This window comes from Trichechus manatus, unplaced genomic scaffold, assembly GCF_000243295.1.
Source record: "Trichechus manatus latirostris isolate Lorelei unplaced genomic scaffold, TriManLat1.0 scaffold00031, whole genome shotgun sequence".
Lineage (NCBI taxonomy): Eukaryota > Metazoa > Chordata > Mammalia > Sirenia > Trichechidae > Trichechus > Trichechus manatus.
This window is the reverse complement of record NW_004443967.1, coordinates 13,918,821-13,943,509: the sequence shown is the minus strand read 5'-3', so window position 1 is coordinate 13,943,509 and position 24,689 is coordinate 13,918,821.

Here is a 24,689-nt window from a genome sequence, read left to right as displayed (position 1 = left end):
TTTCTGAGCCTCCGTCTCCTCGCCTGTAAAATGGGGATAGGTAACCTTGACCTCAGAAGGTTGTTGTGAGGGTCAAATGATATGGCATGGGAAAATGTTAACTTGGCATATGGTGGGGCTCTGTAGGTCCCCTTCCTCAGGACAGGACTCTTAGTCATCCTAGTGGCTCCAACATTCAGCCCAGGGCGTGGCACACAGCAGGTGTTCAGGGAATGTCTGATGAGTGAATGACTGAATGAATGAGTGAATGAATGAATGAATGTGATTCAAGAATCACGGCAGGTCCCTGGTCTTCCAGCTTTCGTATGTCCTTGAACTGTCTCTTACAGAATCTCTAGTCAAGTAATACCTGTTCACTGATTCAATTACTCAACTGACATTATGTGCAATTATTATGTGCAAAGCTACTATTGATGATAATACCCAAACCAAAACCACACCTGTTGCAGTTGAGTCGATCCCGACTTATAGTGACCCTATAGGACAGAGTAGAACTGCCCCATAGGGTTTCCAAGCAGCGCCTGGCAGATTCGAACTGCTGACCTTGACCTTTTGATTAGCAACCGTAGCTCTTAACCACTATGCCACCAGGGTTTCCACAGATGATAATATTTACTAATAACCATATAGCTAATATTAATAATAAGCACCAATAACAGCTCTTACTCTGTACCAAAAATTGTGCTAAGTATTTGTCAAACATTCTGTCATTAAGCCTCACACCAGTCCACTGAGGTACTGTATCAGTCAGCTACAGCCACAACGGTGCCGTGTGACAAAACTCGGACACTCAGAGGCTGACAACAAGAAGCATTGTTTTCTCGTTCCTGTGTCTGCAGGTTAGCTGAGATAGCTCTGAGTTAAACTGTAGGGGGGGTGACTTGGCTTCAGGCTACGAGTTGAGCTCGGGTCTGCTCTGTGTGTGTTCATTCTGGAGCCTCACCAGAAGAGGCAGTGGCTTCTCAGGGCACACCCTTCACATGGTGGACTACCAGAACACAAGAGAGCAAGCCCAGCCCTACAAGCACATTGCAAGCCTCTGATCCAGTCCCCTTCCCTAATATCCTACAGTCCAAAGTAAGACATGTGGCCAAGTCCAGAGTCAAGGGCTGGGGAAGCATACCTCACACACTGTCATGGGTTGAACTGTGTCCCCCCAAAATATCTGTCAACTTGACTAGGTCATGATTCCCAGTATTGTATATGACTGTGTAATCTGATGTGATTTCCTTATGTGTTGTAAACTCTATCACTTAGATGAGGTTATACTGATGACGTCTACAAGATTAGTGTCTTAAGCCAATCTCTTCTGATATATAAAAGAGAGAAGCGAGCAGATGGGGACCTCATACCACCAACAAAGCAGTGCCGGGAGCAGAGTGTGTCCTTTGGACCTGAGGTTCCTGCGCTGAGATGCTCCCAGACCAAGGGAAGACAGATGCATCACAAGGACCTTCCTCCAGAGCTGACAGAGAGAGAACGCCTTCTCCTGGAGCTGATGCCCTGAATTTGGACTTGTAGCCTACCAGACTGTGAGGGAATAAACTTCTCTTTGTTAAAGCCATCCACTTGTGGTATTTCTGTTATAGCAGCACTAGACGACTAAGACACACAGCATGAGGCTGCAAGAGGCATAGAAGCGTAATACCACCACAGGAGAAGGAAGAACTGCGGTCAATAATTCAATCTACTACCGGTAGGTACTCTTATAAACCCCACGCTGAAGCATAGAAAGAAGTGACTTGCCCAACGTCACTCAGGTAGTGAGTGGCAGAAGTTGGATTTGAACCAAGGTAATTTAACTCCAGAATAATGGAGACCTAAGAGTGCACGGAAGCCCTGGTGGCACAGTGGTTAAGAGTTCAGCTGCTCATCAAAAGGTCAGCAGTTTGAATCCATCAACCGCTCCTTGGAAACCCTAGGTGGCAGTTCTACTCTAACACACGTAGGGTTGCCTTGAGTTGAAATCAACTTGATAGTAACTAACAACAGCAGTAAGAGTGCACACATACGGTGGCGATATTTATTTTCTTAAGTTATTTGCATTTTTTCCACCCGTTAGTTGCCAATTCCGTGAAGGCATCAGCCTCTCTCATGGTTACACGTCCATCTGTCCATCCATCCACCCATTCACACACGCTCGATATTCGAGGGCGCTCTTGACTCCAGAATAAAAGTCTCAAGTGCAACTCTAGGGCAATTTTTTGCAATTAATGTTGAGGGGAAAAAATCTGGCTCCCGTTATGCTTAGGCACGTGTGTCAATACATTTGGAAAGTCCCTGGTGGAGTAGGTATCAAAGCAGCTCCGTGATTTTACTTAAAAACCATTTGCTCAATGTCAACCGTGATTTCTGACACCTGAACTTGAAAGTGATCTAGGTGGGCCCTGGGCCATCTCCGTAAGCGAGTCATGTGTTTGCTTGGAGGAAGGAGAGGAAAGACTGCGGCATGTGTGGCCGTGGAATAACGTTCCAAGCGCTCATACAGGAGGGGGATTTCCTTTCTGGTGTTTCCATAGAACCTTCCCTGTGTTTGCTTAAACCGCTGCACCCTCTGGTTTGACAGCTGCCTGGCCCAGGGCCTTCTTTGCAGACGCCCGTACAACCAAGCCTCTTTAATAGCGTCCTGTACTGTGTCCCCTGATGCAATTACTTGGGTATACAGTATAAACCTTACTGAAAGGCAGGCTTTTCTTGGGAGCTAATAAATAAAGCCCCAAAGCCACAACGTATCGAAGACCTTGAAAAATGGCATCATCATCTATTGGGAATTGTGAACCCCTGCAAAAAGCAGCTCATTGTATTTTCAGAAAAAGGTTTTTGTTTAAAAAAATAATAAAGAACAAAATTACCCCGTGGAGTCTATATGGAAAAAGCAATCTAGTCTGAGAATCTAAGGCTGGTCTCTTTTCTGCATTAATCTTCCCTTGTAGATTTTATGTAAGAGGTATTATTTGCAGGAAAACAAGACACGGTTTTGAACAACTCCTCTCTCATCCCTTTTTCCCATCTGCAGCTAGAATCCTCTGATGGTGGCCTCCGCATTCGTTCCCGTGGATGCAGAGAAGTTTATGACCTTAGGGCAGGTTGTGCCTTCAGGGGGGTGAGATAAAGCCTCAAGCAGTAAAGAACACGTTCTCAGAAAAAGGAAAGGCAAGGGCGCTGCCAGGAATCACCCTTCACACACGTGTGCCATCACTCTGCAGTTTACAAGTGCTCTCAGCTCCACTTTTGGTTGCTTGGAGGCACACGGCTGCTGACCTAACACAAGGATGCTTGTCTGTCTCTTGGACCTCAGTTTCCCAACAGGCAGGGCTTGGGGCTCCAAACGCCCCTTGCACCTAATCTTCCAGAATTGGAAGTGTCTTCTCTGTAACTGTTGGCATCTTCAACCCAGACTCCGGGGAGCCAATCACTGGTGCCGCTTCCTTGCCCGAGGACGCACAGGTGTTTCTCTGGAGCAGCCGCCTCGCTGGCCTCTGCAGCAGGCGGTGGCGCTGGGATCCCCCCCAGCCTCCCCTCCAGCAGAAGGGAACATCCAGGGCCGAAGAGCCGGGACCAGCCTTGGCGGGATGCAAATACACAACAGAGGGCGCCGAACCCACCAGCGCCGCGGCCTTGAATACCAATGTACGGGCTGGCTCCAGAGCGCCAAGTTCCTTCAAAATGTCTCCGCCAGACCTGGGGGTTTCCGTCTGCATTTTATTCGGAGTCAGCGCATCACCCAAACCATGTTTACTCGGAGGGGCAGGGGGCGGGGACCCAATCCCAGCTCCGCTCACTCGCCTTGATTGCACATTCCAGACTTGAGCTGATGTGTGTCAGCGCGCCCTGGGGCGGGGGAGGGCTCTCTTCGGGTGTTGCATTCGCCATCTGCACGTCACTCCCAAACTTTTCCTCCCTGCGCTCGCTCAGGGAGTGAGGTTGACGCGCCCTGGATGCGGGGCTCGCGGCGCGGGCTGGGCGCGCTCCCGCGGAGCGCGAGCCGCAGAGGCTCCCTGGCTGGACTCGGCTTCCCAGGTGTAAGTTGGGTGCTAGGCGCAGGGTGAGGGTGTGGGCGAGGGGTGGCGGCGGGGATCTGGCTCCGGCTTGCCGCCCGCCGCAGGTTCTGGGCGGGCAGCGCCGGCGGCGGCCGGACTGGGCGTAGGGAGTCGGGCCGGCGGAGGCTGCGCGCAGTCTCACTCCCCGCGGCGCCCCTGGCGCGGTGGTGGTGGCGGCGGCGGCGGCCCCGGCAGACAATGAACTTGCGAGCGCGCCGAGCCGAGGCAGGTTTGGGCCCCGCACCCTGCACTCCCTCTTCCCGGCCTTCTGGAGGCCACCGGCGTGGGGCGTCCCCCGCCGCCAATCGTGGCTGCGCTCCTGGCCCTGCACGCCGGGAACCCCGCGGGAAGGGCTGGCGGGTGGCGGCGCCGGGGCTCGCACGCCCTCTCCCCAGCCCACGAGAATGCGGCCGGAGCTCAGGGAACGGGCGAGGCGGGCGCTGCGGACAGCGGGAGGCCGGCGGGGGCGCATGCTGCTGGGCTCGCTCGGCTGTCCCGCGGAACGGCTCAGCAGTCGGAATCTGGGCGCCTCGCGCTGCCTTGCTCCGGGAGCTGCAGGCGGAGGAGGGACAGACCGACTGACCGGCGCTTTCCCGGTATGCGCGCGCGTTACGGGGAGGGGACGGGAGTCCCGCCGACCGCTCCGCTCCCCGCGCACTTCGGGAAAGTTTCCAGGCACCGCCCGGGACAGGTTGGTGGGCATCCGCCACCCTCCCCGGGCTCCGACCCCCGGCTACAGCCCCGCGCCTCTGGGGGTCGGGAAGCGGGGGTCCCCGGTGCCGAAGTCCGCGGGACAATGTTTCCGGAGGAGGACTGTGGGGCGGGCCCGGCACCGCCGGGGCGCGGCATGCCCGGCGGCCTGAACTTTTTGCTCCTGCCCCCTCCTCCTGCGCCCGACCCTCCCCGCGCCGGCCGCTCTCCGGCAGCGGCGGGACTCGGAGGTCCCGACGCTTCCCCGCGCTTTGGCGTTCCCGGCGTCTTCCCCGGCGGCCTGGGCGCGGCGAGCCGAGCGAGCAGGTCAGAGCGGGGCGGTGGGGGCCGGGGTGCACCGCCTCGCGCTAGGGCGACAGTGGCATGGGGACGGCGTGCGAATCTATGGGCTGTGTGTGCCGATGGCGAGGACACTGGGGTGTGGGAGCGATCGTGGCTGGATTGGCCTCCTGGGAGACCCCCGGCCTCACGGGGCGGAGGCGCCGGGGCGCAGGGAGCCTGGCCTTTGGGGAATGAATGAAGCCCTGAAAGTGCCTTCCGACTCTCGGGGTGAAGCGATCGGGCAGTGCGCGCGTGTGCGTGTGTGTAGGCTCTGAAGCCACTGGGGCCTGGGCGCGGCTGCTGGCCGCCCCATCGCGTCCCAGGCCCACGTCGGCCGCCCGCTCGGCGCCCGGGGTCGGCCGGAGCGGCCGGTGTAGATGCGGAAGACTGGCACTCGGTTGCCGGCTGCTGGCGGCTGCCTGGGAGTCCGCGCCTCCCGTTGGGAGGTTTGCTCAGGAGGCGGCGAGGCTGGAGGCTCAGGACCGGCTCCTCGGGCCCCCTTCCCGCGTCCCTGGGCTGTGCGGGGCCTCAGTGACCGCTGGTCGCGCCTCAGCGGCTACTTCGCTGTTGTTCACGTTGGATAAGTTAATGGCGTTGAGTTTTCAGGAATGAAGTGGTGGTTTCCGGAAGCGCCAGGATGCCCCGCGAAGCTCTGTGAGTGCCGTTCAGAGAGGCTGAGCGGAGGTCTGGCTTCCTAGCAGTGCTCTGGCCCCTCTTTATCAGCTGATTCCAGAGTGCTTCTGGAAGGGGCGCTGGGGTAGGACCCTGGAGGGTCCCAGGAGAAAACTGAGGCCTAGAGATATGCCCGAAGTTCTCAGGACTCCCACACCAGCCCGCCTCCTCCACCTCTAGCTTTCCTACCCTCCCAAAGTTGCAAAATCAGGCAGCTGTTCTTTCCAGAACATGGCATTTATCAATTTTATAAACTGTATGTTGAATAAATACATACAAAACCGACTGCCGTGAGTCAATTCTGACTCATAGCAACTCTATAGGACAGAGTAGAACTGCCCTGTAAGGGTTTCCGAGGCTGTAATCTGTAAGTAATCTTTTTTTTTAATGCACACAGACTGCTGTACCTTTCTCCTGTCAAGCTGCTGGTGGCTTGGAACAGACCTTTTGGTTAGCATTTCGGTTAGCAGCCTCGTGCTTTAACCAGTGCACCACCAAAAACCCATTGCGTTTGGGTTCATTTCAACTCGTAGCCACCCTGTAGGGCAGAGTAGAACTGCCCTATAGGATTTCCAAGGAGCAGCGGGTGAATTTGAACTGCGGACCTTTTGGTTAGCAGCCAAGCTCTTAACCACTGTGCCACCAGGGCTCCTTCAATACACACTGATCATGCGTAATAGCATGAGGTTGAAAATGCGTTTTAATTCAGTAGTTTTTAGCAAATAAGTTTTCTCGCCAATACTCCTAGAAGATTGGGAAACGGAGTCAGGGAGGGAAGGGCTTGCCGTGGTCTCCCCACCAGGGCGTGGGTGATCGGAAGTGAAGCTGCAGGCCTGGTCTGCCCGCTGAAGTCCCCTTGCCCAGGAGAGCCCACTCAGGGCCTCTGCAGCAAAGCCAGCGGGCACTGCACCGGCTCTCTCGGGCATTGTCTGGCGGCAGTGAGTGGGTTGTGGGCGGAGCATACGGGGTTAATTCACCCAGGATACTGTGTGTGGGCGGGGAGGTAGTGTGCAGAGTGCTGGTCACAGACGTTCCTTGCTTTTCCTTGATCCTGAAACACTGTCCTGGCCAGGCATCCCAGCACTGTCATGGCTGACGCCCCGAGGGCGATTGTGTCTGCACCTTTCTCGCCCCTTTTTGCTGCTGCCCTTGGCCAGGAGAGACAGGCCTCATTAGAGGCATTTGGTTTTCCACATTCCTACAAGAGGGAAGATTAATCCCTGTGTTAGGAAGAGGCAATTTTGCAGGAAAGCTTGGGAAGCCACGCTGTTTATTTGGTGTTTCAAGAGAAGGAGCAGAGAAGAAACGCCACGGTCACTAGCCTGGGCCCCAGGAGCCCCAGGCCTTTGAACCTGTACTAGAGGAAGCCTCACATTAGTGCTAGGAGTTTTGGGTTTTGCTAGAAAAATGCTCCCTGCGCATGAAGGGGAAGTTGGGTGAGGAGGGAGACCCAGGACTTCATTGAACACGTGAGCACGTGCCCCACTGAAAGGGGGCAGCCTCGGGCCAGTTGTGGAAGGTCTTAATTTCCAAGAGAATTCTCAAGCCTGATATTTAAGTCTGGGCTCCAAGTCTGGAAACAGTGGAGGTTTGGGGCAGAGCGCACTGTCAGGAGTTGGAAGCTGATGTCCGGCCCTGAGGTTATATGTTGTGAAGTATGTCCTACTGGCAGAGAGAAGTGACATGCCTGATAGGACACAAGAGACCATTTTCCATGACATGGCCGAGGGACCAAGAATTCACAGGAGCCCATCTTGCCTGACACCAGCCTGCTGAGCACCAGGGTCTGTCCCAGGCTCGTGTTATCATTTATTCATTCAGCAACCAGCTCATGAATCCTCATCATGTGGAAAGTGACGCTTTGCGTGAAACTCTCCATGTAATTTCATCCACCTGATGGACATGGGGAGCCTACTGGGGGCCAGGCATCGTTGAGTCTCTGGGGATGATGACAGAGTGGGGATAAGACAGAGTTCCAGCAGGGGAGCAGACCCAGTGCCTGCATCAGACACATCATTAAGTGCTAGGAAGGGCAGAGTGACAAGGAAAGGGGCTGGAGAGGGCCAGGTATGGGGGGAGCAGTGAGGACATGTGGCACTTGAGGCTCAGAGCAGTTAAGTGACTTGCCTAAGGTCACACAGCCCGTAAGTGGATCATCAGTCCAGATCTCCCCATCCCCAGCTTCTGGGCTGAGGCCTGGCTGAAACTCCCAGCTGAATGGACACTCTTCATGGACGGCAGCTCCCGCTGCTCCTGTCCCCCCACCCCCACCCCCCCGACCCTCGTCCCTTTCCTGTGCCCCAGCAGACCTGGGACTGCAGAGATGCCATTTGGATCCCGTGTGTATGAGAAGGGAGTTTTTTTTTAATTCTTGAAGCAGAAACTTTAAAAAAGTCCTAGGTGTCATGAGAGTATCACTTATCTGAGAAGTCGGACAGTGGACTTCTCTTACGTAGCGTATGATTTAGAAGTGACTCCATCGCTGGTAAGAAGAATGGGACCTGCCTTCCCTGCTGGTCTGTAAGTTGGGATACTCAGGTGTGATACTAACTTAGTTCAAGGCTGACTTTGCGCCTGCGTTACAAATCGAGATTGAGTTCTCGCTTAGCGTCCAGGTATTGGGAGACTGCGTGTTTTCACGTGCATGATGTATTTCCCTATTGTCCTCAAGTACTAGGGCCCGACTTCTCTACTGAGATGGCTTCTCCTTGAAAATAAAGCTCTGGGAAACATAATTTATGTACCTATGTTTCCACAGCGTTAAAGGAAATATCGAGGTGGCCGTTATCGAGATAGCGTGCCCAGTCTTCTTGCTATTGTGTGCTGTAGAGTTGGCCCCAACTCATGGCGCCCCCATGTGTGACGGAGTAGAACTGCTCACTAGGGTTTTCATAGCTGTCATCTTTACGGAAGCAGATTCCAGGCCTTTCTACCGTGGCGCCGCTGGGTGAGTTCGAACCATCAACTTTTCGGTTGGTAGCCAAGTGTAAACCATTTGTGCCACCCAGGGGCCTGTGTCCAGTCTAGATGTCCAGAAGGAAAGTCAAGGTTTTGTGCTGATTTGGGCCAATATGGATCCCTGGTGGCCCTAGTGACTAAGAGTTTGGCTGCCAGCCAAAAATTGGTTGGCAGTTTGAATCCACCAGCTGCTCCTTGGAAACCCTATGGGGCGGTTCTACTCTGTCCTATAAGGTCACCATGAGTTGGAATTGACTTAATGGCAGTGGGTTTGGTTTTGGTTTTGGTTTTGGTTTTGGTTTGGGGCCAATATCGAATTTTTGTTTAAAGCAGTTGGGGAAGAGGACAGTGGATGATGACAGATGCTATTCGCAGGTCCCTACTGGTCCCCTCTGGCCCTGGGTTTTCTGCCACCAGATACAGGAGAGAGGGTCTAGGAACAGCAGGGAGGAAGGAGGGGCAGGGGAAGGTGGGAAGAGTCATCCTTGCAAAGGCTGCAGAAGGGGAAGGCAGGCGTATGTGAATTGGCAAGTGGTTGAGCTGGGGGAGGAGGCAAGTGGGAAGGAGGTTTCCGTCTCTGTTGGTTTCAGGAGGGATTGCGGGGGGGAGGCAGCATCTGTTTCCCCCGGAGCAGCTGTGGGCAGCCTGTCTGCATCCTGCAGGTGCAGGCCCTGGGCCAGGTGTGAGGGGCAGGCAGGGACCCAGCGCTCAGCACCCCAGTGCAGTGCCGGATTAGTGGGCGAGTCAGTTGCATAATGCTGTTGACAGTGCCTTCCTTCAGGCCACTGGCAAGTACGGTAGGAGCGACTTTGAGACTGGAGTGGTGGGGGACGGTCTCGCCCCCTGCCTGAGAGCTGGTGTCCTATACGTGAGATGAGACCCTCCAGGGGCTTGGAACAGTGCCCGGCATACAGTAAGTGCTCAATAAGCGTTGGCTCTTGTGGTTTTCTTCAGCTCTGGTGCTCGCAGCCAGGGCCGGGGGGTGTCGCTGAGCTCCCTGACATTGCGTGTAGTATTGCACGTGTCTGTGTTTATTTCTTGGGGCGCGGGGGAGTTCATGGCTTTTAGCATACTCTACCTCAGAGGGCTTCTCTGACCCTCTGTGAGGCCCGGGGCCTCTAGATGCCTTGACTTCTAGCTAGGTGTCTTAGGCAGATTGCTTCACCTCTCTGGGCCTCTGTTTCCCCATCTGTGCAAGGAGAGAGGTGGGAAAACGGCTGCCTCGGAGACTGTCCCAGCTGACCTCCTGGGCAGTGTGTGGGTCAGCCGAGCTCTGCTCCTATCTGGTGCATTGAAGCAGAGCGAGGTAGCCCTTGCTGAAAATGTGCTGGTGTAGCTCGCTTTGACTGTCAACATTCTGAGCCGCACTGGGGCAGGCGTTGCCTGTCACCTCTTTTACATTTCTAGATCTGGTCCTGGCCCAGGCCTTGTGGGCCTCTGAAGAAAGTGAGGCTGGCAGATCCTCAGAAGTAGAGGGTGTCATTACAATGGAAACTTGGACTCTTTCCAGAATTGTGTTTGCACTGAAAATACTGAAACAGGCTGCCCAGTCACCCAGGTGCTTGGAAGGTACCCCAACACAGGCAGATAGTAAGATACAGGCCAGGCACGGTTATCTTTTTCCTGCACTATCCTGGCACCTGGCAGTTTAACGTTTTCTCTGGAAACGGTATATATGCTGCTAATCCATTTGCCGCCTATGCTCGGAGGGAGAGTGCTGTGACCTCCGAGGGTGAGGACATGCCAAGAGAGCTGTCCTGGGTCTCGGGAGGTTCTGCCCTGCTTGGCTGTGTCCTTTTAGGAGCGGCCCCAAGAGACCGGGGCTGAATGCCTTTGTATGAGGTCAGGAAGTGGATTTCCGTCTGAGAGGCTGCGAGAAGGTGCGAGACGGGTTATTCTCACCCCTGTGCAAAGGGCTCTGTGCAGCCTTGCCTGCCCCCTTATGACAGCTGTTTCCTCGCTCACACTGATGTGCGGAACTCAGCTGTCACCCTCACGTCCCCAGTCAGTTTGGCCCCCACCGGGCAGATGTTCTTTAGTCCGGTGTTTTGGGTTCTAGAGGTGCTCCGGGAGGCAGTGTGGGGAGAGGGCTGAGTGAGCTGGGCCATCAGTCGGTTGTTGTCTGCATCGACTTGGCCTCCACTCACGGTGACCCCATGCATAGTGACCCGCATGCTGCCTGGTCCTGTGCCATCCCCATGATCGGTTGCAGATCGAACTGTTGTGATCCGTGGCATTTTCATCGATTTTTGGAAGTAGATCACCAGGTCTTTAGTCCTAGTCCACCTTAATCTGGAAGCTCTGCTGAAACCTGTTCAGCATCAAAGCAACATGCAAGCCTCCACTGACAGATGGGTAGTGGCGGCATGCGCGGTGAATTGGCTGGGAGCTGAACCCGGGTCTCCCGCATGGAAGATGAGAAGTCTATCGTTGAACCACCAGTGCCTCATCACCACACTGACCTGAGATCAAATCCCCGCTGCACTTCTTCGTCCCTTTGCCATGACCTTGGGCAAGTTGCTAGTCCTGTTATCTACTCGGTTTCCTCATCTGTCAAATGGGGTTAATAATCTCTACCTTGTAGGATGGTTCAAGTATTAGAAATAGTATAATTTAGGGTTCGGGGAGCTCCCCAAATTGAACCCTTTTTTCCTGGCCAGGTTCCGAACCCATGGAGAGATAGACGAGGAGGAAGACAGGTAGAGATCAAAACCTGAAGCTGACATTGGAGAATGTGGTGGAAACCTCAGGCAAGTGAGCATCTTAATCTTGCACAGAGAATTAAGCAACCAGGCGAGCCGACCCACCCCGTTGCAAGTAGGGTCGGAAAACAGCATCTTCTGGAGCAGTCCCCTTGCCCCGTGGGACAGCCAGCAGGACGAAGCGCCTACTCCTTGGGGACAGGAAGGGCCAGGCCACACACGCCCAGGCCCCCTTCTGGACTCTGTGGAGGGTGAGGAGGGTGGTGTAGACACACCAGGAACGTCACACAGGTGATGCTCGTTCTGTGGACGTTGGGAGGAGCCCCCGACAGTGAGTGTGGAGTGCTGAGCCAGTGCCTGCCCGTGGTGGGGGCTGGGTAATGCCATGGATTAGGTTTGCGGTCAGTAGGTGTGGCAGGGCGCTGATGTTAGGAACGGAGGCCGTGCCAGCCACGGGCTGTAATCTGCTGTAGGAGATAGTCTGGCTTTAAATGAAGAGAAGGCGATTAGCCACACGGAGACTGTGATGAGCCGAAGGCCTCATGGCCTGCATGGTAACCTGGACACATCTCATAGGGGGTGGAAGTACCGGCTGACTTGGGGGGCCTTTCCTGCCTCCTCCTCCTGGGTCCCCCCCATACAGCCTGCACTGCTGCCAGACTGGGCCCTGCCCTCCCAGAAGGAGGTCCCTGGCCAGGCGGGCCTGGACTTGGCTGTTCTCAGTCCCCTGTGCTCTGAGGAGGGGAGGCCTCCCCGTGTCGGTCCTGATCCCCTCATCTTCTCCTTCCACTGGCACTACCTGCGGGAAGCCTTTGCGTCTCATCTGCCGTCTGTCCCACGTGCCCCTGACCAGTTGCCGTTGAGTTGCTTCTGAGTCATGGTGACTGTGCGGAGTAGGACTGCAGCATAGGGTGATCACGGCTGTGACCTTTCAGAAGCAGAGCACCTTTCTTTCCGGGCACTCTGGGTGGGTTCCAACCACCAGCCTTTCTGTGAGTAGTCAGGCACGTCATGATTTGTGCCCCCCAAGGGCTCTTGCATACCCCCGGCCCCCAACAAAGCATAACCTTCCTGCTCTGAACTCCCACAGGTCCATCCTGTTGCATTTCTCAACCTTGAACTCATGCCAGGTAATAATACCGCCTTCTCGTCTGCAGGGTGCAGTCTGCTCACCCCAACCCGGTAAAGCCTCTCCAGGGCGAGGGAGTCTCTGGGGCTCATGACACTTCCATACAGCTGTGCCCACACACAGCTGAGAGGGACCGCCATGTGTCGAATTAATCATCAGTTAAAAATTATTCTTTCCAAAAACCTGTTTCTCTTGGAGAGAGGGTTGCTGTGGATTTCGTATGGGCCTCTGGGTGTGCACCCAGAAGACCAAAAAGAATCTTAAATTTGGCAGCATGGCCCAGGAGAGTTAATGTTTGTCACTAAATTTCCAAAGGAGTCCAGAGCCCAGTAACCTTGGATTTCCTGGCATTAGTTGGGCCTATTAAAAGGTAGCAACCACAGTTTTTTGTCTTTAGAGTCTTCAGTATGGATTACACCTCAACATAAAACAAAAATCCTCACAACTGGACTGGTAAGCAACATCATGATAAATGGAGAAAATACTGAAGTTGCCAAGGATTTCATTTTACTTGGATCCACAATCAACGCCCATGGAAGCAGCAGTCAAGAAATCAAATGATGCATGGCGTTGGGCAAATCTGCTGCAAAAGACCTCTTTAAAGTGTTGAAAAGCAAAGATGTCACTTTGAGGACTAAGGTGCACTTGACCCAAGCCATGGTGTTTTCAGTTGCCTCACATACAGGTGAAAGCTGGACAGTGAATAAGGAAAATCGAAGAAGAATTGATGGCTTTGAATTATGGTGTTGGCAAAGAATACTGAATATACCATGGACTGCCAGAAATCTATCTTGGAAGAAATACAGCCAGAGTGCTCCTTAGACATTTTATCAGGAGAGACCAGTCGGTCCCTGGAGAAGGGCATCATGCTTGGTAAAGCAGAGGGTCAGCGAAAAAGAGGAAGACCTTCGGCGAGATAGAGCAACATGGCGGCTGCAACGGTGGGCTCAAATCTAGCAATGATCGTGAGGATGGCGCAGGACTGGGCAGCGGCTCGTCTGTTGTACACAGGGTCACTATGAGTTGGAACCGATTCAATGGTACCTGACAACAATAACAACAGAGTTTGGGGAAAAGCATTATGGGAATTTTTTTGGTATTTTAGGAATATAAGCAGGCGCCATCTACTCAGGCAAGAAATACGGGGACTGTCGGAGTTTTTTAGAGCCGGTATAAATAGCCTGTCTTTACGTTCCATAAGCTTTTGTTTGGAATGTAAATATTTGCATTAAAAATCTCAAGTATGTCCTGGCTTGTATTTATAGGGGCCATAATTTCCAAACCAGAAATCAGACTGTTGGTCTACCGAGGATTTCTTTTCTCCCATTTGTGAACTTGTTTATATAAAGCATCATCCAAATGCACACACGTGAAGCCATGCTTGCTTTGTGTACGCGTTGGATCGCCAGGGTTACAGAGAGTCGGGGTTGCCCTGGGCCTTCAGGGTCGAGAGAATGGTTGTCTTTCCCAACATGCTCTTCTGATCATTCTGTCTGTTAAGTTGCTGCAGTGCTGGGGGTGGAGTTGGGGGGCCTGGCTCCTCTGTCCTCAATACCAGGGATGTCCATAATGGGATTTGACCGTAGCTGCCTGGTCTCTGTGTCATGGAACCAGACGCTGGATTTTTGAGTTGCTGTTGCTTTAGGGGGTGCCCTGGTGGCACAGTGGTTAAGAGTTCGGCTGCCAGCCAAAGGTCAGCAGTTTGAATCTAGCAGCCGCTCCTTGGAAACCTCATGGGGCAATTCTACTCTGTCCTTCAGGGTTGCTACGAGTAGGAATCGACTCGACGGCAACGGGTTTTGGTTGCTTTAGGAAGATGTTGAGAAGAGCAAGGTTTTGGTGTCCTTTCTGGGGTCTGATGGAGGGAGCAGAGGCCTCTCCTGTCTGGCTCAGGGTTGAGCTGCGAGGTCCTGTGTGACATCCTTCACCAGATTCTTGGGGGTGGTGTGGCTTTTTTATTTTCCTTTGAAGAACAGATATGCCTGACTCTTGCTGGAGACAAAAATTCATCACGGATCTGGGGTCCGCCCTGCCCCTCTAGGGAGAGGTTTGGGCTGGGGTTGGAGGTCCGACAGCAGTCAGAGCTGGGCAGGGCCTCTGCCTCTACGTTAGGGGGATTTGTTCTTCAGCCTCAGTGGAAACCCTCTGGCCCAGGGTCTCAACAAATGGAGAAGGCCAGGGGTGCGGAGGCTAGCTGACCAGCTGGAGAAGGCTAGCCTGGCCGCCTCCTCCTCCCGCTAGCCTCCTGAAATCCCAGGATGAAGGCCAGTGAGGGGAGCAAGGAGGGGCCTGGCAGGGGACACCTCAGGGCTCCAAGCCCCGAGCTCTGACACCTCGTGTTGCTGGTGCCAAAGCCCATCCTTGTCCCTGCTTCCCTGCCAGCCCAGGGCCCCTTCCCTTGGCCGGGGACAACTCCTCCATCCCACTGAGGACCAGTGGGATGAACCAGCAGGACTCACCTGAGGTAGTAGGGACCCTCCATCTTCCCTTCCCCATCTCCATCTTGCAGTGGGTCTGGGGTCCTGGCTGTAGGGGGGTCAGGCATCCTTCAACTTGAGAGCCTTCCCTTCATTCAGGTCCCAGGGGGCTGAGCCTCACACAGAAGAGGAAACAAAGGAGGGAGGTGGCCCGGGATGAAGGGTGGAGGGCCGGGGCCCCAACCCTCATTCTGCCCCTCATGCGTCACCCAGTGTCCCCCTCCTTGATCCTTCCTTGGACTCACCAGTGAACAGGTCTTATCTGAAAGACCCTGTATGGGCATAGAAGTGCTGAGCCCTCAGGAAGGACTGTCTTCTTGTGAGGTGTCGGCGTTCTTGAACTGTGAGAACTCGCTCTTGCTTTTCCTGTGGCCATCTTTAAGCTGACCCCCACGCGGTTCTCTGTCGCAGCACTTAATAAAGCTGATATGTTCCAGAGAGAGGCACCAGCCAACTCCACACCAGGCCGGGAGTCTAAGAGCAGAATTTTGAAAGTCAGAGGAAATAGCTGCTTTTAGGACATGCTGAACTTGTCTAAGAAAGTTATCAGCACAAAGAAATGAGGGATGAAAGGATGCTCCGACTAATGAGCACAGTATCAGCCTGACATTTTGTGTCGTCCTAACTTTGAGAAGCTATTTATATATATCCACTCGAGAGCAGCGTCTGTGAGAAATTAGACATGGAATGATGTACAAAGGAGAGAGGGGGAGCTTAGCACACGGGGTCTCTCATCGGAAATCTCTTCCAGGCAAAAAAATCTTTTGCCCATTAGCTGACAGTTGAAAACTCATATGCATTGTACATAATTTGACTTAGAGAATAAAAATGATGTGTTAAAAAGCAGATGAAGCTTTAGTTTTGATTTGGGTGGCAGGAAATAAATTTGCTTTAGGTTGTTAAAATGGAAACAAATCAATAGCAAAATGCAGGCTTGCCCACTTTTGAGTCAGCAGTTTTTTGGTTTCTGGAAGGGGGGAGAAGCTTTGCCCACTGAACATCAGCTGGTACCTTTGGGCCTTTGTGAAGCTGTGGAACTGTCCAGGCTTCTATTTTATGAGATAGTTTTAATTTTCTTTTAAAGATAAGATTTCTTTCTTTCTTTCTTTTTGTTTTTATATGCTCTCGCCCAGACCCCACAGAAGACTTAATTTGCAGATGGGGTCCTGATCACCCTCTGGGTGATCTTCGCTGAAATGCTGAATTATTTGAATTTTAGAACTGGAAAGGCCTCCAGGTAAACAGTACGGCTCCATTTTGTAGATGGGGAAACTGAGGCGCACAGCGGTCACGCAGAGTCAGGAATGAATCCAGGTTTTGGGAGTCACAATCCAGTTACTCCCAACATCCTCCCTGAACTCTTAGTAAACCGCCAGGTCCGCTTCTTAGCTGGCGCTGGGGTGAGAGGGAGAAGTTAGTTGGGTGGACAGATGGCGGTCGCTATGCTCGAGCCCACTGTCTTAACCCCCTTTGACGGGACAGAGGGCCCCGAGAACATCTCATCCTCCACCAGCTGCCAAATAAGATGGCGACTTGTGGCGCCAGCGCCTTCTTGTTCTTTTTCCCCTGCAGCGGCGGGAGACCGACCCGCTTATCCGGGGAGTAATTAAATTAGGAACCAATTCAGAGAATGAAATTTTATCTGATCTGGCCAAGCCCATAAACAGGGGGCTGTGATTATGACTCCAGGATGCATTATGTGAAGTTGTTTTTTTAAAGAATTATGCTGGCCTAGCGCATTGAAAGAAATCTGCAGGGCGGCCTGGAAGATTGTGGTTGACTTGCGCAGGATGGGGATGCTGTGTCCCCCCAACTAGCCTTTCAAGCTCGTTCCTAGGTTCCATTTGCGTTCTGATTGCTAGATGCAAGTGTTTGTGGCTGGAATGTTCTCTGTGCTTATGAAAGTTCATCTATTAAGATGGTCTTGGATCTATGTCGTGTTGTCATTGACATCAGAATGCAAGGAGGAGTCAGCTTTGCAGGAAACTCGGTGGCTCTGAACCAGGGGCCCACATCAGGACCCTGTGGAGCCTTTTGAAAGAAATGCATATACTCCTCTCCTACATCAGTTCTATTGAATCAGGGTTGCTGGGGGTGGGCCTTGGATGCCTGTGTGTGTGTGTATGTGCACGCGCGCATGTGTGCACGCATACGTGGGTGCACATGTGTTAAGCTCCTGAGCTAAGAACCACTGATGGAACTTAACAGTGATTATAATTAGGCTAAGCAGAGTTTCCAGTTTGTCCACAGCAAAGGTGAGCTCAGGATTGAGCCTCTTCTACCCTCTCTCAGTGTTAGGATGTAGACCCTGACTCTCTTTGAGTTTCCTGGCCAGATTCCCTGGATGTAACTAACATACATTTTCATCACTCTGTAGACACTGCGAGGTTTTGCATGTTTTCCTACTCTCATGAATGGTCTTGGTACTCATCCCATTGTGGCTCAGGCCAGAGACCCAGCAGTCTCCTTTGACACTTGGCTGGTCAGTGTAGGAGCAGCTGCCTTTGCGTCTCTGCCACTGGAAGTTCATCCTATTAGGTCAGGAAGTGTGTCTTATTCAAGGTTGTATCCCCAGGGCTAGCCCATGGGAAAGAATGATTGGATGATTGGATTGGCGGATGGATGGACGGACGGACGGATGGACGAATGGATGGATGGACAGATGGATGGATAAACAGATGGGCAGATGGATGGATGGATGGATGGATGGACGGACAGATGGATGGATGGACAGATGGACGGGTGATTGAAAAGAAGGCAGCTAAGAGTGGACAAGAGTACTTACTGAAAATCTAGTTTAGGGATAACAAGGCTCCTACAGATCATCTGGTTCATTTTTCCACCCTGGGCACCTCCTTTTATAGCTGGGGAACCGAGACCTGCAGAGGTAGAGTGACTTGGAGTGATCATTCACCTTCATTAACAAAAAAACACTTGGGAACCTGACCCTTCAACTTCTCCAACTCTTTTGACTCAGGCTCTGCACCTCTCCTTGAGATTCACCTTCTGGTGACTAATCCAGAGCTGCTTTTTTGAGGGCCTGCTATGTGCCAGACGCTGTCCTAGGAGCTGGGCATCCAGCACCGAACAGGACAGAGAGGCCCCTGTACTCACAGAGCACATATTCTCCAGGGAGAGCCGGACAGTGGACACGTTCACGAGCACCAGAGAACAGAGAGTAGTAAGTGCCCTGCCGAGAACTGAAATGGCCATGTGATGGAGGGTGGCTGGCTGGTGATCCGAGGAGCCTCTCTCAGGCAGGAGGTGACATCTAAGCTGGTCCTTGAAGGACAAGAAAGCACCACTGCCTGAGGGTTGGGAGAGGGTATCCCAGGCGGAGGGGACAGCAAGTGCAAAGACCCTGAGGAGGGAGGGAGTCAGCTTGATGGCAGGGATCCGGTTAGGCTCTGCAGAGCAAGTCAGGGGACTTTGCTGGTGGCACACGTGGGTTGGTGTTGACTCTTCTGTTCTACATCCTCTGAAGCATCGTTTGCGGCTTCGGTCTTCTCACTTTCCTGTCTCAGGGTGAAGAACACTTCTTGTCCAATACTGGCTTCCTCGAAGCTGCTGCCAAATCTCAGAAAATAGAGTTAGCAAGAAAAGAAAAAGCTCAGCCTCCTTTTCCTCTCACTTAGAGTTTGGCTTGTGAGCAGAAGTTATTTTTATGTAAACACATGCTTGAAAGGGGAAGTCTGGAGGTGGGCAGCTGAAACCACACTAATAAAAACAAGACAGAAATAGTGCTGTGAAATCCCAGAGGTGAGCTTGGGGCTGTTAACTCCAATTTGGTGAGAATCCCAAGCAGCCTGGCTTGGGGAAGAGGGGTCTGTTTGAAGGGGGATTGTTGTTGATAACTGCCATCGAGTTGACACCAACTCATGGCGAACACGTACAACAGAATGAAATGCTGCCCAGTCCTACGTCACCCTCACCATCACTGGCGTGTTGGAGCCCATTGTTGCAGCTGTTTTGCCAAGACATCTCACCAGGCGTCTCCCTCGCCCTCCCTGGCCCTCTACTTCACCAAACATGATGTCCTCCTCTGGTAATTGATCCCTCCTGATGGCATGTCTAAAGCAAGCGAGTCAGACAGTGTTCTGCTGTGATCCATAAGGTTTTCATTAGCTAATTTTAATTTTCGAAAGTAGATCGCCAGGCCTTTCTTCCTAGTCTGTCTTTAGTCTGGAACCTCCACTGAAACCCATCCACCATGGGTGACCCTGCTTGGTATTTGAAATACTGGTGGCCTAGCTTTCAGCATCACAGCAACACGCGAGTCACCAAAGAACAACAAACTGACAGGTGGGTGGTGGGAGAAGGACTAGGGTACAGCAAATGCCTCTACCAGTTTGGCCTCTTCCTTGAGCATTGCTTTACTGCCCCGGCCTTGACCAGGACCCTCCTTCAGGACTTGACTTCCTCTTGAGCCTTCTCAGGTGATGGCTGCTCTTTTGTCACGGGCTCTGGTCAGGAGGAGGGGTTGCCATCTTCCCCTCTCCCCACTGTGGCCTCCAGATGTTTCTCTCCCATGCTCTGTAGGAATCTCAGCTGCTTAGGGCCCTTCCATTCCTTGTCCCTCCTTCTCCTTCCCTTTGCTGAAGTCATCGCCCCACCTCCTAGGTAGCGGACCCCAGGTTGCTTCCCACCCCAGAACCTGCCTCACCCAGGTAGCCGTGGCCTCCATGGGAACTGCCCTTTCAGGCCTCTGGCTTCCTAAGCCCTCCACCTCCTCTCTCCTTAGGACACCCTGGACCTTGTCCACACCTGGACTGCTACACACAACACGTAGTCAAGTCCATGTTCATGACATGTTAGTGATAGCCTTTCCTTCACGGAAACCACTCCCAAGACACCAACTGGTAGTAGGGCACACAGTAGGGCAGCAACAGAGTGTTTCAGTTATTTTCATAAGCTTTACATCTCTCTCTGGTTTTCCCTTGACACACGTAAGGTTGTAACATTGCAGAGTTGTCAAAATGAACATTTATCGGTAGTTGTAGCGATAATACACATCTCCGTTTTATTGTGGCTAAAGACTACTTTTTAAACTCTGGACAAGTCGTACATTTCCCTGTATTTTAGTAAATGGAGAGATGAAAGAGAAGCTTTTTTTTCACCCTGAAGCGTTTGATTTAGAATAATTCCAGAAGTTTTTTCAGCATCTCTTCCCAAGTCCACATGAGCCACACCGTGTGGAAACTGGCCGTGTAGACATGATGATGACTGGTGGAGAGGTCCCCTGATCCTTTGGCACCTTCTAGATGCCACCTTATAATTTTTTAAACTTTTTATTTTGAGATAATTTTAGACTCACAAGAAGTTTTGAAAATAGTTCAGAGTTCCTGTGTACCCTTCACCCAGATTCCCACAGTGATAATGTCTTACACAACCACAGAACATTATCAAAGTCAGGAAATGGATGCTGGTACAATACCATTAACTAAACTGCAGAGCCTTTCTGCTTTCTTCTAATTTATTAAACCTCGGGCTCCACAGCACTTGGGAAGCATTCTAGGATTTCATAAACTTCATCATTGTCTCTTTTTTTAGATTAATTTTGGATCCCTTCCAGTCGGCAGTCAATTAAAATTAGTTTTCATCAGGTCAACAAATACTTGAAGATCCATGACTTCTGCATTTCACGGGTTCCATGTGCCCACGAGGTGCTTTGTGGGTACGTCACCCCGGTGCGTGCACGCGCATAACCTTCTTCCTTTCAGATCTGAGAAATTCTTGGAGATTAGTAATTGTGAGAAGCAGTTTGTTGTGATAGAACATAGGGCTGGGAATTGGGACACTCGAGTTCTGAGAGTAGTAACCAACATTTATTGAGCACTTAGTGTGTGTTAGGCTTTTTCTACACTATTTCGTTTAATATTCCCAACAACCTTTGAAGTTGTTGTTAGGTGGTGTGGAGTCAGTTCCGACTCATCATGACCCCATGTGATGGAGTAGAACTACCCTATTGGGTTTTCTTGGCGGTAATCTTTATGCAAGCAGGTCAACAGAGCTTTCTCCTGTGGGGCTGCTGGGTAGATTTGAACTGCTAAGCTTGTGGTTAGCAGCTGAACACTTAACCATTGGTGCCACCAGGGCTCCTTAGACACAATTAATATCCCCATTTTACAGAAATGAAAACTGAGGCCAGAGTGGTTTACCCTGCTCAAGTCCATGCAGCTCATGAGTGGTAGAGTGGGGACTTGAACCCAGGCAGTCTGACTTTATAGGTTGCTTGCTCAACTTAACCACTGTGCCACCAGGGCTCCTTCTTGGTACAGGCCTGTACAGTTCTGGTCCCAGCTCTCACTGATTGCTCTGTGACCCGGGGCTGCTCACGTGACCTCTCTGACCCTCTGTTTCCTCCCCTGCAATGCGAGGGGCTTGGGTTAGAAGATCTGTCAGGTCCCCTCCATTTCTGAGTCCAGTCATTTGGCGGGTAGAACAGTTTGACCAGTTGAGGTAGACGTACCCAAAGAACTGAGAGAATGTTCTACCCCGTCCCTGGCAGGTGCTTTTAAAGTCGGGAGAATTTCTGCTGCCTAACTGGTTTGATGGGACCCTCAATTCCAAATGAATTATGCTCTGGTGTCTTTTAATTAAACTATCTACACACCGATTTCTTAAAATCGTGACATGCTGTGCCTGAACCCCCATCAGCTCTGGAGTGAGCGATGCTCATTGTAACCGGGGAGCTGTTCACGCTCAGCCTCACGGGCAACATTCATTGGGAGAAGCCACCAGAATGGCCATGTGAGGGCATTATCTGCACGTACTTGATTGTGCAGTTCCCACAAACGAAGGTTAAAATTAAGCTTGTTTGTAAATGGTGTTTAAGCTGCGCAGTCTTGGGGACGGTTGTAAAGACTAACTGAGCGGGCCCTCGTTGGAGAGCTTAATTTCTTTACGGTGGGGGATTGTGTGGCTCACTCAGTGCATGTAAAGATTTTCCCGTTGACAGGAGCTGAAAGGATGTAAGCTGCAGGTCATAAATTTTGCAGGAAAGGTCCCCTTGATTGCGGGTGAGATGGCCTAGCCCTGGCCTACACTGGGGCGGAAGGGACGATCACATTAAAGGGCCCGAATTTTTTCAGTCCTCGGGCCAAGTTGCATTAGAGATCAGAGTGATGATAAGCAGGCTCAGGGAAAGCCTTTGCTAGCCTCACTCCTGGAATAGAATGGAAGATTCTGATTCTGAGATGCTCCTGCAAAGGTCCTTCCTTAAACCCACCACGAACCCCTTCAAGACCCACAGGACATACGGTATCCCACATACTTACTCCTCTGGAGTTCTTTAGAAAGGGAGTAGCCTGGAGATTGCGTGCATGAAAGTCAAGAGCCTCATTTTTATGTAGATTGAGCATTGTCTTAGGTGATACCTCCCGGATGTGTGAATTTTCTAAACTTTTGACAAGTTTGCCTTTATTTCTGTGAGATAAGCCCCCTCACTATATTTCCCAGTTATCGAGAATAAGCTATTCTTGGTTTTCATTCAGTCATAGTGGCCGTTTTCTCCTTGACGCCATTCATTGTTTCCAGGTGTTACTGGCTTCCTGCTTTTCTAGCTTCTGAACAGTAAATAATGCCTTTGCAGTAAGGAATAATGCATTGCAGTGGTACTTTTCAAGAGACTTGAACTCCTGTAAGTTATTCTTACCCCGCATTCAGCCTTAGGGCCCAATCATTGCTTCCACGTGTAGCAGGTGGAATGCACTGCTGTGAGCAGTTCTGCATTATTCCAGGGCAGCTGTTTCTGCTTCTTAGCTGTTAGTACTGCTTTTCTTATAATGAAGAATACACAGTAGCGGTAATTTTCCTGCGATTCAAAGACCTTTAGTCTTATTTATTTTGCTTTTAAGTACTGCTTTTGCAGTAATGACGAGTGCATTGTGGTGGTAAATTTCCTGAGAGGAAAAAAGGTCCCTTGGCTTTATTTATTTGTGCTGAAAGTACTGCCTTACAGTAAGGAAGAGTGCATTGTACCAAGTTTCAAAAAGTTTCATGAAAAATAATAAAAAGGCTAAGAAGAAGGACACTAGAATAGAGCGTATGTTCAGTCTTTGCCAGGTGCTTTCCTGTTTTACAAATTTTCAAGAAATTAAAACCAAAAAAACCCCCAGATTTTATCATTGTCTCATATTGGCAGGATTTCTGTTGTCCAGAGGCTACTGGGACAAATGTGATTCCAGATAATGGGTATCAAAATCCATAACTCAGAACAAAAATTCTGAATTGGTCCTTTAATCAGGCTGTCTTTATTAGTGAAAACACATAGTATCAACAAAAAATTCAGTGGAGAAAATTATTGGGTCTTGAAAGGGTTATTCAACCCAAGGTGTAATGCCATTTTTAAGTGATTAGTTTATTCTTTAGCTGTAACTTATACCAAGAATAAGAAGAGCTCTCTAGATGTGATCTCTCTCTCCTTTTTAATCCTGTCTGTATAACCTTTCCACCACCTGTCTCCCTGTTTGTCACACTGTGGTGGCTTAAGTGTTGCTCTGATGCTGGAGGCTGGGCCACCAGTATTTCAAATACCAGCAAGGTCACGCATGGTGGACAGGTTTCAGTGGAGCTTCCAGACTAAGACAGACTAGGAAGAAAGGCCTGGTGATCTTCTTCTGAAAATTAGCCAATGAAAACCTTATGGATCACAACACAATATTGTCGGATAGAGTGCTGGAAGATGAGCCTCTAGGTTGGAAGGCGCTCAGAATACACAGTGGCCTCAGTAATGGACTCAAGCCCACCAATGATGGTGAAGATGGTGCTGGACAGGACAAGGTTTCATTCCAAGAGTTGGAGTCAACTTGACAACAACAATATAACCGCTTAGGTATCTCCAGGACTGGCTGCATAAATTGCAGGGCTGAGTGCAACATGAAAATGTGGGCCCCTTGATAAAAAATTATTACGAATTTCAAGAGCAGCCCAGGAGAGCATGAAACCAAGCGTGAGGCCTTTGTAATCGCACAGGTCACATGTCCATGGAGCTGACCCTGGGGATCTTGTATGATACACATCCTAGACCAACTCCATTTATCCCAGCGGCGTGAGTAGTAGACTGTAAGTGCCTTGCAGTCAGGGGCTGTGGCCGTGTGATCTGGGTGCCCTCTGAGGGTTTGGCAGCAAATATTTGCTGAGCCGAATTGACTCACGGAACGGGTTATCCTGGTCTGCTGGGGGATTTCATGTGGCTTTCTTAAATCCCATGCTTCCACCACCACCAGCTGCTGTGGACTTGATTCTGACTCACGGCGCCCCCACGTGTTGCAGAACTGTGCTCCGTTGAGTTTTCAGTGGCTGTCATCTTTTGAAAATAGATCGCTAGGCCTTTCTTCCGAGGCGCCCAGGGTGGATTCGAACCACCAACCTTTTGCTTAGTAGCTAAGCACTTAACCTTTGTGCCTCCCAGGGACTCCACACATCAAGAGTCTGGAAAAATTCACCTCTAGGCTCTTTAGAATGGTCAGGGACGAGGACCAGAATTCTCTAATGGAACCCACTGTCTTGATAGCCTAGCTTTGTGAAGAAGGGAAAACCTGAATACAAAGCCCCTCTAGATTGTGTGTGTGTGTGTGTGTGTGTGTGTGTGTGTGTGTGTGAGTGTGAGTGTGTGTGAGTGTGTGTGTGTGTGAGTGTGTGTGTGTGAAGCCCAAGTCCAGCTAACGTTTCACTGCAG